This window comes from Ixodes scapularis, unplaced genomic scaffold (genome assembly GCF_016920785.2).
Source record: "Ixodes scapularis isolate PalLabHiFi unplaced genomic scaffold, ASM1692078v2 PGA_scaffold1__304_contigs__length_218370807, whole genome shotgun sequence".
In the NCBI taxonomy this organism is placed as follows: Eukaryota; Metazoa; Arthropoda; class Arachnida; order Ixodida; family Ixodidae; genus Ixodes; species Ixodes scapularis.
The window spans coordinates 36,862,380-36,879,568 of record NW_024609846.1 but is presented as its reverse complement, the minus strand read 5'-3'; the positions used below and the strand labels follow the sequence as shown (position 1 = coordinate 36,879,568).

At 45.0% G+C, this 17,189-nt stretch overlaps 1 protein-coding gene across 1 annotated transcript in view; it reads right to left on the bottom strand.

Annotated features, from left to right (window-relative positions):
• The window catches only part of LOC8028726 (nitric oxide synthase-like protein), a 324,794-nt gene that overhangs the window by 211,531 nt on the left and 96,074 nt on the right, over positions 1 to 17,189 (bottom strand). The gene's annotated exons all lie outside the window — the stretch shown is intronic.

The window sequence follows — 17,189 nt, the reverse complement described above, 5'->3', positions numbered from 1 at the left end:
ATCGCAACGAGAAAGCTTGCACTGCTGCTAACATAAACTAACGAATGCTTCAACGGGACACTGAAAATACAAAAATTAAAAGGCATTGATCTACAAATAAAAAACGAGGCTGTTTTTGCGCTGCTTCGCTGCGGACTATGAAGGTCATACTAAGCTGACTAAATTGAGACGAACCTCGTTCCTTCACTCAGCCCTTTGGTCGTCTCAAGAACCGTAGTAAAAAAAAAAGAGGTCCGGCTCCTCGCGGAGCACTACTAATTTCCACATTTATGCAGAGACCTAAGATATCTTGATGTGCATTTTAGACTAGATATGTGTTATCCAATCAAGACGTACGCGTTTAAAACACCAAAAGTATCGCTTCCTCCTCCTACAACCAAATCTTGTGCAGGAACTACTTCTCGCGGCGTATGAACAATGCCCCGATATTCCTTTTTTTTTTTTTCATGAGGTGATAACGACTATGGAGTCACTTAAAAGCACCGACTGGTTAGGAAAGACAAAATGTGTCTAAAAGTCGCGAGTCATAATTGTATGAGGGGGCCGAGCTGCGCACAGTGCGAGGCAAATATTGGAGTTTCAGAATCGCGCATTGGAGCAAACGCAGACACAGTGCGTTTATGCGTTAACGTTGCATGCTTCATATTGCGCATGCTCCATCTATAGGTAAGCAACGCCGCGCACAGCGGCCCTCGGCGTTACCGCATCGTTGCTCTCGTCGCGCGCGGGACTGTGCGAGACTCAGGTTGTCTTGACAGACTTCACCGAATAATCGTGTAGAAACTTAAAATGTACCTCTCAAGTTCAGAAATACGTTAAACACGATCAACTCTATCTGCTAATGACAATCGCACGCTTGTATTTCAGAGGATGGCTGTATTTTGGGCTCTAAACGTTAGATTTTGGCGAGCGCTTCAAGATCGGTCATCCAAGATCGGTCATTCAAGATCGGCCACGGGATATATCCGTCGCACCCGCGACTTGCCCGCGACATCATCGGCCTTCCTAGGGCCAAGCGTACCGTATAGGAGCGTTGACATTTGGTGGCGTCAACGCGTTACTAGCTCGCTTAGTGGCCCAAGAGCTGTAATCTATCACCGGGAGATTACGGATCCGGCGGAGTCGTGCCGGTTGTGCGCTCTTTGACAACACAAAGTGCGTCGTCTGCTCTGCGACTTGGTCGATATGGCAACATCGGCAACGTCGGTTTTGGGCGCGAGCTCGCTGCTCTTTGAACGGGACGACATCGCCGTGAGGCGGTTGAGTTAGTACCTCTGTTACATCGCACGAGGCGCGAGATGCTGGTAGATCCTCTACCTCGTATTGTCTAAGGTGACGGCAGGATCATGCGTGATGTGGACGAGGCAATTGCTGCTTACCAAATTTGCCACCGACTGATCACAACGACCAGACTCGGCGAGGGCGCCAACTCCACGGATAAATAAATTACGGTTTGAAGGCGCCATACCACTTCACATCTTTCATTTATTAAAGCGAGCAGGGAAGCAGGCCGAGTCCGATGAGTCAGCACGGTGGTGTCATCACTCGAGTATTCACGCAGCGTATCGCATCGATAGCGGTGGGACCGCAGCATTGTCACGCCACCGCGAAGAAACGTGTACACCACGACGATTTTAGGACATTTCTTGCCACAAGGGCGACCTCTAAACGAACGAAGGGAAGGCATCGGCGTAGAGAGAGCTTTGCGCTGGTCTCGACGGGACGCGATTTTCCGCACGAGACCGTGGCTTTAGTTTTCACTATGGTAATCGAAACCAATTAAAAATAGCATCACGCGCTTGACGGTAACAAGCGCTGGCACTTAATTGTATACGTAACTTCCTTATTTGTAAGATTCGTAAAGAACTACAGTTTATTGTTGTTGTTTTTTTAATATCGTGGTGTACCGTGTTTGTGTTAAACAAACTTTAGATATTTTATTAACGCCAACACAGTGTGTCACAACTAGGCAAGCTTTTCCAACGGGATAATCGTTTTATTTTTATTTTTTTATTACGTAGAGGCAGACGGCGAGCAGGCACTCAGACGCAACAATCGTTGGCTCGCAAGCCAACGATTGAAAATGGGCTCATTGTTAGCCAGCGGCTCAAAATAAACGTGCATGCTCGTAGGCCGACTTCAACAGCACGCTAGGGGTAGCTGTGTTGTTTAGGTTCGTACTCGCATGCCGCATGTTTACAATCCTATTTTCGAAACAGTATATGTGCATTCTGATGTTCGGCGCGATTGAGTGTTGGAGCATGCAACGTTAAAATGTTTAAATTCACAAAAAAAAAGTATAAACTAAAAAAAAAATGCAAAATAACTTCTTTTTTTTTCTTTTACATCTCTTCCTCTCGCTTGTTCTTAAAAACTATTATTTTCCCCACTGACAGAAGCTATAGACGCTTTACACACGCGCCAGAATGCAGCCGCCATTGCTGACCTTCTCTTGTTTTACCGAGATACCGAGCCACTGAAATTGGTGTGGACTAGCCTCCACAAAGGCCAATGCTGGGGAGTAAGACAGAATAAAATCTAAGATGTCAATAAACTGGCCTGCTATGTCAATAATGAAGTGAAGTGAACGTAATAAGGGCTAACAAAAACTGAAGGTCAGTTATGGTGGCGCCCATGCACATCTGCTGCAAAGCGTCTATATGGGGTAGACTGCAACGAACTCGAAGAACAATTTTTCTTATAGAATATTCAAAGTGAAATTATTGCGGCAGGGATTCAAATAATGCAATTAACAGTAAAAATTGGCAACTATATAACCATCGTATGATAGTTTCGGAGCGTGCTCTATATGGCTACTCCAACATTCAACTCAGCCTCGAAGAAAAATCCAACAATGCGGTGCTATCAATTTCATAGCAGGCGACTGGACTGAATAGCATGCTGCTAAGTAGCGCATTATATTTGTAAACCAAAATGTTGACCCACTAGACAGAACATAATCGTTACCCGAGTAACAGCTGTCACTCTGAACGTAATTGAACACGGTGACGGAGTAACTGTCATTGTGCTCCTCTTTGGCAAGCTCGCCTTCATTTTAACGATGGAATCTAACATTTGTCAATAAAGTAGCACTTTTCTTTTTATCCAGACATTCAATGACTGTATCATTTTTCCTAGTTCCTGGCCAAACCAAAAACGGGAGGCCAAAGGCCCATGCTCGAGTATCTAGTAGTTACCATTCGATGCGTCGCTTCGTCCTTGTAGCATATTTCCCTGTCTGTATCCAACGAAACCAACGAAACAATATCAACAGCAATAGCAGGCTACACCAACAAAAGAACAAAAAAGAAACAAGAAAACAAAGGCAACTTGGACCCAGACGCACCCTCTTTCAAAACAAGAGATATCGTGACGGTAGAGAGAAGAGACCGGGAAATCCGCCCGGTCGCAGACGTAACCTTGGATGACGATGCTTCCCCGCCTTTCCTCGAGAATGGACCGCAACGGAAGCTACGAACCGCGCCAGCCAAATCCAGCGCCGCGAACGTGTCACGTGACTTCATGCCCCGCGCATCGCTGCACCCCTTTCAGAAGGTCACGTGTCAGTCACGCGGCATTGACATGACACCGATGGCTCGTCAGCAGCGTCTCTATTTGCGCCCGTGTCCGTCTATTTTGTGCACGGGAGCACTGCGTGTGGTTTGGCCTGTCGAGTGTAAACGTGCTGCTCGTAAAACGTATTCCTAGGATGCTGCTGTGATGGCTACCATCCTATTTTTTAGAGTGTTCATTAGCACCCTAAGGATGTAATTGTAACACCCCTAAGCCTCGGTCACGCGGCTCAAATAGCATACAAAAGACGCGATATTCGCTGCAGACAACAGGACAGAGTTATCTGCGGGCACTGCCCGAGCAAGTTCGAATCATGTTTCTTTTATGTATGCTTCGAACAGGTCTGCAGTAGGTTTTTTTGTAGGATAGCATCCTAAGGGTGTTGCTATGACACTGTTAGGGTGTTATCCCTGGGGCAATGACGTGTTTTACACCTCGAAGGGTGTAAACACTTCATTGTGCAGCGTCCGCTGCGGTCCATCCCGGAGCATAAGAAAGCGCCTCACGTACCAAGGGTGTTGCTATGACACCGTTAGGGTGGTATTCCTGGGACAAGCTGATTTACACCCTGTAGGGTGTAAAACACTTCGTTGTGCAGCGTCCGCTGCGGTCCATCCCGGAGTATAAGAATGCGACTCCCGTGCGGCGGAGTTCTCTCGCACCCTCTCTCAGCGAGCGCAGAGAAGCGGTCGCGGGAGATCACATCCCGCCAACTGCGAAGGGATGGCCGGCGGCCGTAATTGCGACCCGAAACAAGCACTCCCTCCGTGCCGCTTCACCTTGAGCGATCCCAGCCACGCACAACAGTTGCAACTGGAACCGGTTCTTTTCATGCGAGCAGCTGTCCGGCATTCAGCTGACTGTATACTCCATTGTACCTTAGGATGGACCGCGGCGGACGGTATACCAGCCATCTCAGTCAATCTAGTGCTGCGAACGCAACACGTGGCTAAGCACCATGCGTGTTCCTTTGCTCCTCATGCGGCTTTGAATTTGCTGAAAGGGCCTGTGGCGTTGTCTGCGGTCCATTCTAAATTGAAACGGAGTACGTGTACTCACGCGAGCTCGCGATACCTATCTGTTTCGTCGTCAGCGACGGTTCGGAACCTTCTTATCTGCCCGTCGGCACGACACAAAGGGTGTCCTCGATCTCCGTTAAATGCCACCCTTGATAAGTTTCACTTTCCGCCGCAAAGAATGATGGAAGCACAGTGTCCCGTGCAGTTCACGTGGAACGCTTATGATATTCGGCCTCCATAAAAAAGACCCTGAAACCCGCCTCCATGTCGAACCTTGATACCCAAATATTCATTGCATAAAAAACAAGCAATCGTGTGTGTATTTTTTTAATTTTTTTATGCGGTAACTTTGATTGAAAACATCAACTTCCGGAAGAGAAAGCTCTCAGACGCCTGCCCCGCATCCGGGTGGCAATGAACACACACAGTTCACTGCTCTGGACACGTTTAGAGGTGGGCGATTTTCGTCACCGCACAAATTGGCCACAAACCTAAAAGCCAACACTTGCCGACGAATTAGTTGTCACTGCGAGCTTGCCAACCGGGGACGCTGTGGTTGTGTTCAGTCCGTGAGTCATATTCGGTCATGACCCGTCCCGGGCCGTTTGCAGCCCGGCAAATCCATGTAAAGAAAGGTAGCGCTCTGAATGTAAGAGTGAAAAATAGTTCACTCTTATATCCGAACTTTAAGAACGAAAAGCACGCTCGTGGCTTCTTGCTCTAGTTCGCTCGCGCCCCTCTTCGCGTTAAGCACTAAGTAAAATCAAAACCCGAAACTTTGCACATGATTGCTTCGACATAAACTTCAGACATCACTTGTCCTAAGTTTGCAAGCGCCGAAACTTTAACTGGAACAAGTGCCGACTTCTCTGTTCCTCCAACATCTATTGTGCTTTGTCCACAGCAACCAATCGCAACTTCGAGACATTTTGGGAATGTATGCTTTGTAAGTTTGGTAACGCGGCCTCTAATCAATCCTTCGTAGTTTTCTTTTTTTTTTCTTTCTATAAAAAAAGGAACAGGCTTTTACCCAACGCTGATTAGTGTCCAATGGGCATTGGAACTTGTTCAACCGGAAACTCAACAGATTTGTAGATTGCGACTGCGAGTCAGCCGAAGAAAAACATGCTCTCCAAATTTGTTTTAAGGAGATGAGAAAAAACCGACACGAACGCAATCATACTCGCTTAATGGTGCCGTGGCATGGCTCGCTCCCAAGGCGTGATTGCTTCATCAGCTCAAGAGAGAACTGACATATGAATCCTTCTTGAAAGGTGACTGGATAGCAAGGTCAGCGAAGACAGCAACAAGCGACACTTAGCACACTTCATTGTCCCTGCTGTTTCGAAGCCTTTGCTAGTATACCTCGCGAAACTAGAGTAGTTAAGTCGCTTAAGGCACCAGAAGGGCGAAGCGTGACCATCGATGTCTGGGGTGTTTCCGTAAAGACTGATTACGTTAGATTTAATCACGCCATGTTGGGATTTTGTCTGTTTGTCCCCAGCAATTGTCGAGTCTTTGTAAGAGGATAAATAACTCCTAGAGAATACGTGCGTCTTAGGAACTTTCAATACCTATTATTAAGAAGAAAAACAAAACAAAAAAAACGGATGAAGGCGTTGCGATTGTCTCGTTACCACTGTCCGATTTATTTGGTTATGCATATACAGACGATAATATGTCAATCTACGGAGATAACACTTTTCTTTTAAACGACGAGTTATGTGTGTATTCTGCGTATGCAATCAACATGATCAGTAAATCTGCAAAGTATGCTGCTTCAAGTTCAAAATACTTTATGCTCCTTAACGAAAAGCACGTCTTCCATAAATCGGGCCACAATTGTGTCCCACGCACTACGAAGAAAATGTAGGCACGCAGGCTTGCTTCTCGAGATATAGGCGATGCAATGAGGTATAGTTCACTGCTTGCTCATATGGTCTCACAGAAACGCGTATTTCTTGCATAGCAAGTTTTTTTCTTTTCAGTAACACTTAGGATTCACGGGCCTAGAACAGCAGTTACAGACATACACTACGTGTCCTATAATTTGCCTCTGTTAATAAAACACCTTCCCTCTAGAGCAACCAATGTTACTTTTGTCGTAGGCGTATAAATGACGTCCGTTACGCACGTCATAATACGCCAGAAAACAAAAAAAAAACAAAAAAAAGAAAAAACAGATTCGTAAGTTATTGCTAACTTTAAGTAAATAAAACAAAATGTCGAAACTCTTTTAACCGTTAACTTTTTTCTGCTCGAGGCAAAGCAAGTATTGGAAATTCGCTCTTCTCGGCAACCTACCAAATCGAAAACTCTACGTAAGATTACAACGCTGACGCTTTCGGCTTATATTGCCTATGCTATCCATGACGCGGAGAAATAAAAAAAAATAAAAAACGAAACACGCGAGTCAGCAGTAATACGCGAGAAAACACAATTGAGAGGGGAAATTGTTTTCATATATCACAACGCCGCTTTCACAAAGACACCTTTTTTTTAGGTTGTCTCCTACAAGCGAGAAATCAAATTGTTCGAGAGCGAAAAGCGATTCCACGCGGCCACGGTGATTTATGTTGGTCGACTTGATTGGAACGTGTTGGTGTAATAAACAGAATAAAAGCGCAACAAACGAATTGCTTTATTACGATAAAATATCATTTTTTTTTATAGTTGTGTGAAAGAAACGGCACTCCTAGTTAAACGAGCTCGTCTTTCACGTGGATGGCGAATGTCTGAGAGTTGTTAAAAAAATTGATAAAAAGAAACGTCAATTATGTTGGAGAAACTTACATTTGAAGCAATGTTGCAGGACGTGACGAGAACCAAGGGTTATTAAGTCTCCAGGCCTGTGTATATATAAATACATATACAAAAATATATCGTAATGAAACCATTCGTATAGCATCGAAACTGTAAAGGTCGGTTCTCACATTCAGCGAAGCGCTGACGTTGCGCTGCTCACGTGTCGTCAAATACTTCTCGTCTGCCATTAACAATAGTTTTGACGGTGCGATACAAAGCTGGTGAACGCTCCCGTCAGCACGGGCTTAGTGCGAGGTCAGCGCTTGTAGCGCTCAGCTGCATGTGTGAACAGGAATCAACGCGCGCTCTCTAGCTGTTCCGCCGATAGCAGTGCAACAGCAGATGAACTTCCACGGATGTGCGTCGATATACCAACTTTCGTGGGTTTGGCAATTATAAAAATGAGGCATCTTAATATCGCCAATGCTGCAATCCTCGTGGTGGCTCTTGCATCACATCCCGGGGTTCCATTATACTTATGTATTACGCTTTTACTTCGCAAACAAGTTTGACATGGGAAAAAAAGAATTGCGCTTTATCGGATACCAATCGCCACAGAAAAATCAAGCTGAATTCATTGTATCACAGACATTCGTTGTTTTGTAGCACCATCCTTACAACATGGCTCGATGTCCAGTGCGTCGACTGGGCATCGAGCACTGGACATCGAGCCCCGAATATTTGCTTTTGTACGAGTCAGTCTTGAATAGAAGCTGCTGGGCGGCGCAGAAAAGCTCACCGGAGAAAAGCTCACCGGAGATAAGCTCACCGGAGAAAAACTCACCGCAAAACCGGCAGATTGCGGAGAAAAGCTTAGATTGTGAAAACCAGCTGAACTTACAGAAAAGGGTGAGGAGAGAAAGGAGGAAAAAGCATCCGATCGCTGGACTACCAACTATTTATTAACCCTCGGCTTCTTCTTCTACTGCTCTGGTGGCTGTCCTTTTTACGTCTTCTTCTTTTTCCTTTTTCTTGATCTTCCTCTATCTTCATGGGCATTTTCGTCTCGCAGGAACTCCTTTTCACTTGTTTGTAGGGCAATGGATGGTGAACTAACGCAGTTGTCTTTTTGTTGATCTATGGCTAAGGCCTCAAGTAGTTCTCGGACGAACCGATCTTTGTAGTGAGCTAGGATGCTTACCGTTTCAAGCTTAGCCTCACACATGCATTCTCTACAATGAGCTGCTAGATGTCCAGGTGCAGCCAGGTTTCTTAAGTTTGCGGCATGTTCTCGCGTGCGGTCATTTATACAACGTCCCGTTTGCCCGATGTAGCTACGTCCACATGACAATGGTATGTTGTAAACTACTCCTTTGTCGCATGGAACGTATTCTGTCTTGTGTTTGGTGGTACACCTGCCTGTATTGTTACCCTGGGCTAGGTTGACCTTCCTGCACATTGCGTGTGCCTTGTTGGGTGCCGAGCATATGATATTTATGCCGTGTCTGCTTGCAATCTTTTTTAACCTGTGAGTTACCCCATGTATGTATGGGACCACCGCAAAAGCTAACGGGAGATCTGCTTCGGTGGATCAAGGTCAGTGCGTTGACAAGTTCTTTTTATGTTGCGGCAAATCTTTTCACAAATGGAGGCCAGGAAGGATTTCGGATATCCGGCCTTTTGAAGCCTGGACATTTGGGTTTCAAAACTTTTTACCATCTGATGGGGGCAGGTCTTCCTGAGGCTGGCTGAAAGAGCTGCAGTAGCGACCCCTTGTTTTACAATCTTGGAATGTTCGGATTCAAAGGGAAGGAACCCTTTCCCCGATCGCACTTCATATCTCCAACACAAATGTTCTGTTTGGAAGTTCAAGGCCAAATCAAGAAACCGTATGGAATTATCAACAGGGGGCTCGTAGGTGAATGTGAGCCCCATGCAGGATGGAGTAATACATGTCCTGTACGTCCAAGGAAAACCCCGAGACGATGTTGTTTCCTTGTTCTTCTAGATATGATATCCCTCGCTCAGAGTTTGGTATGTGGAATGGGTCCGCAGGGTGTATTGTGGAAAGATGTTGGGCCAAATACCTTGAAACACATGCTTGCCACGTTGTTTTTTCCGACACTATGGCCCGGAAAGGTGTGTGTGTGTGTGTTTGTGTGTCTTGGCGGAGAAAAACATCATAAGTTTGTCATTTTTTGCGGCTTTGATCTTGGTGCAAAGGCTGGTTTGTTGATTTTTTTTCAAAGAGGTCTAAGATGTGTTTTTTTGCTGCTTTGGTTCGTTGTTCGTCAACATTTATAAAATTCTTGGTGACAGCTTGATGAGCCTTTTTTTCATATGCATCTGAACCAAAAACAACAAAACCTCCCTCTTTGTCTGGCCACAATACACCCTGCGGACCCATTCCACATACCAAACTCTGAGCGAGTGATATCATATCTAGAGGAACAAGGAAACAACATCGTCTCGGGGTTTTCCGTAGACGTACAGGACATGTATTACTCCATCCCTCAAGCAAGGCTTCTACAGGTCCTCCGAAGTTCCATCGAAAACCAAGGGCTCGCGCAGTTCCAAAATGCAGCAGGTATTAGCCTAGACACCTTCTTGGAGGTTTTAAGATATTATTTGTCCGCAACGGTAGTAACCCATCAAAATCGGCCGTATGTCCAGAAGAGTGGTGTGTGCATTGGTTCAAAAGTGGCCCCATACTTGTGCGACATCTTTCTCGCCGCATGTGGGGTAGCCATACAGCAAGTTTTAAAAGACCCGCGAGTTGCCGCTATTTTCAGGTATGTTGACGATTTTCTTATTTTATGCACAACTGGAGTTGATGAATCACTAGACGGATGCCTCCACACCACCCTCAGGCATTTCCAGACAAGCTGCATGGGGCTCACATTCACCTACGAGCCCCCTGTTGATAATTCCATACGGTTTCTTGATTTGGCCTTGAACTTCCAAACAGAACATTTGTGTTGGAGATATGAAGTGCGATCGGGGAAAGGGTTCCTTCCCTTTGAATCCGAACATTCCAAGATTGTAAAACAAGGGGTCGCTACTGCAGCTCTTTCAGCCAGCCTCAGGAAGACCTGCCCCCATCAGATGGTAAAAAGTTTTGAAACCCAAATGTCCAGGCTTCAAGAGGCCGGATATCCGAAATCCTTCCTGGCCTCCATTTGTGAAAAGATTTGCCGCAACATAAAAAGAACTTGTCAACGCACTGACCTTGATCCACCGAAGCAGATCTCCCGTTCACCTTTTGCGGTGGTCCCATACGTACATGGGGTAACTCACAGGTTAAAAAAGATTGCAAGCAGACACGGCATAAATATCATATGCTCGGCACCCAACAAGGCACACGTAATGTGCAGGAAGGTCAAACTAGCCCAGGGTAACAATACAGGCAGGTGTACCACCAAACACAAGACAGAATACGTTCCATGCGACAAAGGAGTAGTTTACAACATACCATTGTCATGTGGACGTAGCTACATCGGGCAAACGGGACGTTGTATAAATGACCGCACGCGAGAACATGCCGCAAACTTAAGAAACCTGGCTGCACCTGGACATCTAGCAGCTCATTGTAGAGAATGCATGTGTGAGGCTAAGCTTGAAACGGTAAGCATCCTAGCTCACCACAAAGATCGGTTCGCCCGAGAACTACTTGAGGCCTTAGCCATAGATCAACAAAAAGACAACTGCGTTAGTTCACCATCCATTGCCCTACAAACAAGTGAAAAGGAGTTCCTGCGAGACGAAAATGCCCATGAAGATAGAGGAAGATCAAGAAAAAGGAAAAAGAAGAAGACGTAAAAAGGACAGCCACCAGACCAGTAGAAGAAGAAGCCGAGGGTTAATAAATAGTTGGTAGTCCAGCGATCGGATGCTTTTTCCTCCTTTCTCTCCTCACCCTTTTCTGTAAGTTCAGCTGGTTTTCACAATCTAAGTATGTACAACCAACTAGCTCAGCTCCTTCCCATTGCGAGAAAAGCTCACCGGCCTTTGAGCGGATGCGAAGAAAAGCTCACCGATTTTTTTTTTTTTTTAACATAGCGGATTTTGCGTCAAACGTGGCAATTTAACACCAATTTGCATTAGTCACTTCATTAAACATATGTCCTTTTTTTTGCAAAATTCTTGAAGTTCATAGGCATATTTACTAATTCCTCAAAAATTTGTAATCACCCATTGCGTATTTAAATGAAACCACAAGTATAAAATCAGAACATGGTACACCAGCAAAAAAGACAGCAATTTATTGACAGCTGACAGTGCGCCGTCGGTAGCTCTGTCAGATAAAGAGGTTTGGTCTTTGCGAGTCAATATAAAGGGCGGTGTGTGACCCGTTTCAGCTCCGAATATTGTGTACTGCCTAATAGATAAGTAGGTGTTTGTTGATGTAATTAGTGCCCGCTACGCTGTTTTCTTTTTGTTAATTTCACTAAAAAGACTTCAGTTGCGAGAACAGCTTCGTTTTGTCGTGTTTGTTGTCTTCACTCAGTCATCGTCATTTGAGCGCTTTTTATCATGTATAACGTTTACAAACTCGCCCTATTCGCTACCATACAGAAGACTACTTCTTATAGACCGACACGCGGAGCGGCTCTGTTTACCAACACGGCCGGAAGGCCGCGCATGCGCAGTAGCTATGTGGGCAAAAGCGGCCCGGCTCTCCGTGTTTTCGCCATTGCGTTGTGTGGCGTGCGCTCGTTGTTGACGTTGTAGGGACGCTTCTAGCTTTATTTGTGAGTCGTGTTTCCTGGCAACGCATGTCGTATGCTATGCCCGACTATTTGAGCTCGCTACCCGAGCCTGAACGGCGGCGGTATCGGAACAAACTGTGCGTGGACGGCGTTGCCTATGAGGATCCGTACGCCGTAAACAAGGCCTGCTGGACTTCCGACGTGAAGTTGCTGCCACCGAAGTCGACGGCTCACGTCGTTGTTTATTTAATTTTTTTCGCCCAGCCAGTTCACGGCCGACACGGAGCAGGCGTACAAGTCTCTCGATGCATGATGATTACTTCGATTCGGTTTCGGCACTGCCGGCAGGATCAGCAGACTGTGGGTCGGCGGAAGTCTATTTATTGATGAAATAAATACACACAGCGTCTTCAAGTTAAGGTATGCTATTTTTCCTACTCATGACCACAAGGCATGAGAAGTAGTAACGCTTTGTCCGTTCTGCAGTCTTGGCGGTAACACGTTACAAGTAACGGCGTTACCAGGAACGCGTTACTCTTTCAGTGACGTAGTAACCTACTCGTTCCTTCTCCACACAGTAACGGGTAACGTACTTACGTTACTATAGGGTGATTCCACGTCAGTTCATGCAATGATGGTCCGGGTCATAATTTAGATATTTTTGTTAAAAATATATATGAAAGCCATGTTCTTGGGAGGAACATTCAGCTAGATATGAACGCCATAACAATTGTTTTCGCTGAGAAATAAAATGGAGAAGCTTGAGGCGTGGAAATTGAGAAGATTTCACAATGCTACTTTGCACAGTCGTCATTTCCTTATCGAACCTTTCACGGCACCATAACGTTTTTAATAGGTTTTACAAAGGTTATACAACACATACATAAAAAATTAAAAATATCCATAAACTATTTCAATGCATACAAAAATATCAAACATGGCACAAAAACGCGTTTTAGAGACATATTCACAATTTTTTTTGCAAATAAACCATCTTTCATAATACTTCACAAAACATATCAAAATGCGCGTATTTAAATATTCTTTACGAATATATAAAGATAATATGCCCACCCTTAAACATATTTTTGTTATCAACGCGGAAATTCGGCTGATTTCTCGAAATGTGGCAAGATTGGGCGTCGATATTTAAAGAACTCCATCTTTTATTTTCTTTAAACTCCCCTTGGCACTTTGCAGTGACTGGAACTAACCTGTGATGGCAAAAGATTGAGTAACATATGACCTCCAAGCGGGAAAAGCTACGACAAACCTTCACTCGGAGCGAGCCGACGTCTTCGTCATAGCGGCTTTGCCGCACAGCACCAAACGTTTGGGCGTTAGTTATGGCATGTATTTTATATTATTAAAATTCTTTTTTTATACGCGGTGAGTATTAGTGACGTGAAAAGGAGCTTTGAGCTGGAATGCCATTAATTAGCTTACAATTCACAGGAATAAAACGGCCCCACTCTGCAAATTCGCTACCTATGCATCATACATAAGCTTAAAACTCTCAGTTGCGCGAATGGCCATGTATACATCTTGCCTCTCGGCATATGCTGACTTTCACAGATGAGTTTCCTGGAGAGTTTCCTGGATTCCTTTGACAGGTTTTACGGTGGTCCACTTTGCTTGCTTCACCACACGAAACTCTCGAACTCGAAGACAGTTGTGAGCACTGCGCAGAGTGGTTTGACGCGTTTTGCGAAGTGCTGAAGGCATGTAGTTCTCACCAGGAACGCAAGCGATTGTACGTGTTTCTGCCATCAATCATCCTGAAGAAAACAATATTGCGTCTGGTGTCGGGTGCGACTGCCTACATGATTGATCGAACATGAAAACTGAAGCGCAAAGGTGGTGTTTGGGCAACCCCTGATCCCTACATCGGGAAAAAGGTGAATGCCGAAGACGGGGGTGTTGCAATTGAGTACTACACACGCGACGACCACGCATGCTCTGTTCAAAGCCCCGACAAAAAGGACGTCGTCAAAGCCATGATCAACGACATGTTCAAAGTCGTAAAAAGGTTTATGACCCGCTCTATTAAGGAAGCTTACCAGCTGTTTAGGAAGGACCATCCCCAACCCGAACTAGGAACTAGGCATCTCCAAATTTTATTCCCTACGACCAAAATGGGTAAAAAAAAAAAAAAGTCCCGAGCACGAGGTGTGCGCATGCATATATTGCGTCAATTTTCAGTTGCTTTTAACGGCAATAACAAATGCCCCAAAGAAGACATTTAGTGAAGACGACCTCAAGCGCATCTACCTCTTCTGCGCCCCACAGAACGATTGCTTTCTGCGCCGTTGCGAAAAGTGCCCAAAAACGCAGAGCATCCCGCTGCAGTCGCTTCATCTCGACGAAGACCAAGAGATCTGTTTCGCGTTATGGGACGCTGGCGAACTCGTCAAAAAGGTTATGGACACTTCTGCCTTCCTGCGGCAATAGGAGAGCGAAAAGTATATGAGGCATTCTTACATCCTTGACCTTGAACGAAGCCTGATACATGACACAAGAACCGCCTTACCACCCAAGGCAGTGATGTTCCACTTCGATTTTGCGGAAAAATGGACAGTACTCTTTCCAACGGAAGTGCAGAGTTTTCATTGAAAAAAAACTCAAGTGTCTCTCTCCACAAGTGTGGTTACGTCCACGCAAGGCACGCAAAGCTTTGCCGTTGTCACCGATGGTACACGAAACATGACACAGCTCACGCTCTTCTAGCCACATAGGCCATAAAAGAGTATGTTAATGTTCATTTCCCAGTCTTTTTTGAAATAATTTTTGTATCAGACGGAGCGGCGGCGCATTTCAAGAATCGCTTCCAATTCTACGAATTGTCTCGGAAGCCGCACTCTTCGGCAAGATGGATCTTTTCAGCCACTGGACACGGAGAAAGCGCTTGTGATGAAGCAGGTGGAAGAACCAACGCTCACCAAGTTCCTCGCTTGCGTTGAGTTGAGCGAGATCTTCGCTCAACTCAACGATTGCCACCGCTAAAGACTTTGTGGAAGTGCTACGTAAAAAAGTAACAAATGTCTGCATGTTTCACCTGTCTGTGGAACGGGTTCGAGAGTTTCGTGCGGTAAAGCAAGCAGAGTATACCACCATAAAACCTGTGAGAGGAATCCAGGCTTCTCATCTGTGGAAGTCATCATATGCCGAGAGGCCGGATGTATACATGGCTACTCGCCTAACTGACAGTTTTAAGCTTATCTATGCATAGTTAGCGAATTCGCACAGTGGGGCCGCTTTGTTCCTGTGAATTGTAAGCTAATTAATGGTATTCCAGCTCAAAGTCCATTTTCCCGTCACTAATACTCAGCCCTTATGAAAAAAATTTTTTTAATAATATAAAATACATGCCATAACTAACGCTCAAAACGTTTGGTGCTGTGCGGCAAAGCCGCTATGACGAAGACGTCGGCTCGCTCCGAGTGAAGGTTTGTCGTAGCTTTTCCCGCTTGGAGGTCATATGTTACTCAATCTTTTGCCATCACAGGTTAGTTCAAGTCACTGCAAAGTGCCAAGGGGAGTTTAAAGAAAATAAAAGATGGAGTTTTTTAAATATCGACGCCCAATCTTGCCACATTTTGAGAAATCAGCCGAATTTCCGCGTTGATAACAAAAATATGTTTAAGGATGGGCATATTATATTTATATATTCGTAAAGAATATTTAAATACGCGCATTTTGATATGTTTTGTGAAGTATTATGAAAGATGGTTGTTTTGCAAAAAAATTGTGAATATGTCTCTTAAACGCGTTTTTGTGCCATGTTTGATATTTTTGTTTGCATTGAAATATTTTATGGATATTTTTAATTTTTTATGTATGTGTTGTATAACCTTTGTAAAACCTATTAAAAAAGTTATGGTGCCGTGAAAGGTTCGATAAGGAAATGACGACTGTGCAAAGTAGCATTGTGAAATCTTCTCAATTTCCACGCCTTAAGCTTCTCTATTTTATATCTCAGCGAAAAAAATTGTTACGGCGTTCATATCTAGCTGAATCTTCCTCCCAAAAACATGGCTTTCACATATATTTTTAACAAAAATATCTAAAATATGACCCGGACCATCATTGCATGAATTGACGTGGACCCAAATAACGTAGTTTCGTTACTCGTTACTACAATTACACTTCAATTTTTTTGTGTTTTTAGGCGTCAAGCCATGTTTTTCTTTGCGTTTTTTTTCTCGTAAGTATTTAGGTGAAACTGTAAAAAGAGATAAAGTAATTGTGTTCAGTTTCTGCATGAACATAACGTTTCTTGATATATAAGCTTATGCATACCTGTATCGTCAAAACCGTAAAACATGTTAAATCATAATTTAAAAGTAACGCGGAAGTAACGTGCGCTACTTTTTGTCGGTAGCGGTAACGCGTTCCTTTTATTTTTAGGCAACGTAGCTCAGTAGCGCGTACCTTTGATTTGCAAGTAACGAGTAACGTATTTCGTTACTTTTTTTCGATAACGCCTACAACATTGCCGCTCTGTCGCCGATCCCCTTCTGCTGGGTAGCGCGGGCGTAGCGAGCCTCCGACGAGCGCTTGGCCAGTGCTTTGTGCGCGAACACCGTGGGAACAAAATCCGGGTGGTCTCGATCAGACGACGGTTTCCCTGCACATAAGCAAGTCTCGGGACGGAGATTGAAATGGAAGCCGCACTTGCCTCCATGAAAGTGCTTGCCGCACAAACGGTCGTTCGCGCGAGGCGACCATAATTTTCGATCCACGGATATTATCCAGCTTCTATGCCTTTCAGAGTCTGTCGGGAACTTGTGTAAGCTCACTCCGCTACTTTTGTTGTTCATTTCGGTGAGATTAACGGCAACACAGCTTCGCGGCCTGCTGAAATGCTATGACGCCCATGCGAAACGTGCGCTCTTTTGCCCACATCCCCCGGCTCCGGCGCGATCGCAGCGCCGTGACGTCAAGCCCGCGTGTTCCACGAGGAACAACGGTGAGAGTGTGCAGCTCTGAAGGTCATCGGTGGCTCACCGTAGAAGGGGAACTATCACACAAAGGCAACGTGTGGATCGCCAGCACGAGAGGCTAAAAAACGTGCATGTCCATGGACGGAAGAAGCTTGACTCTTTTATCCTGTTTTCAAAAGTTAACAAAAGCTTCAAAGAAA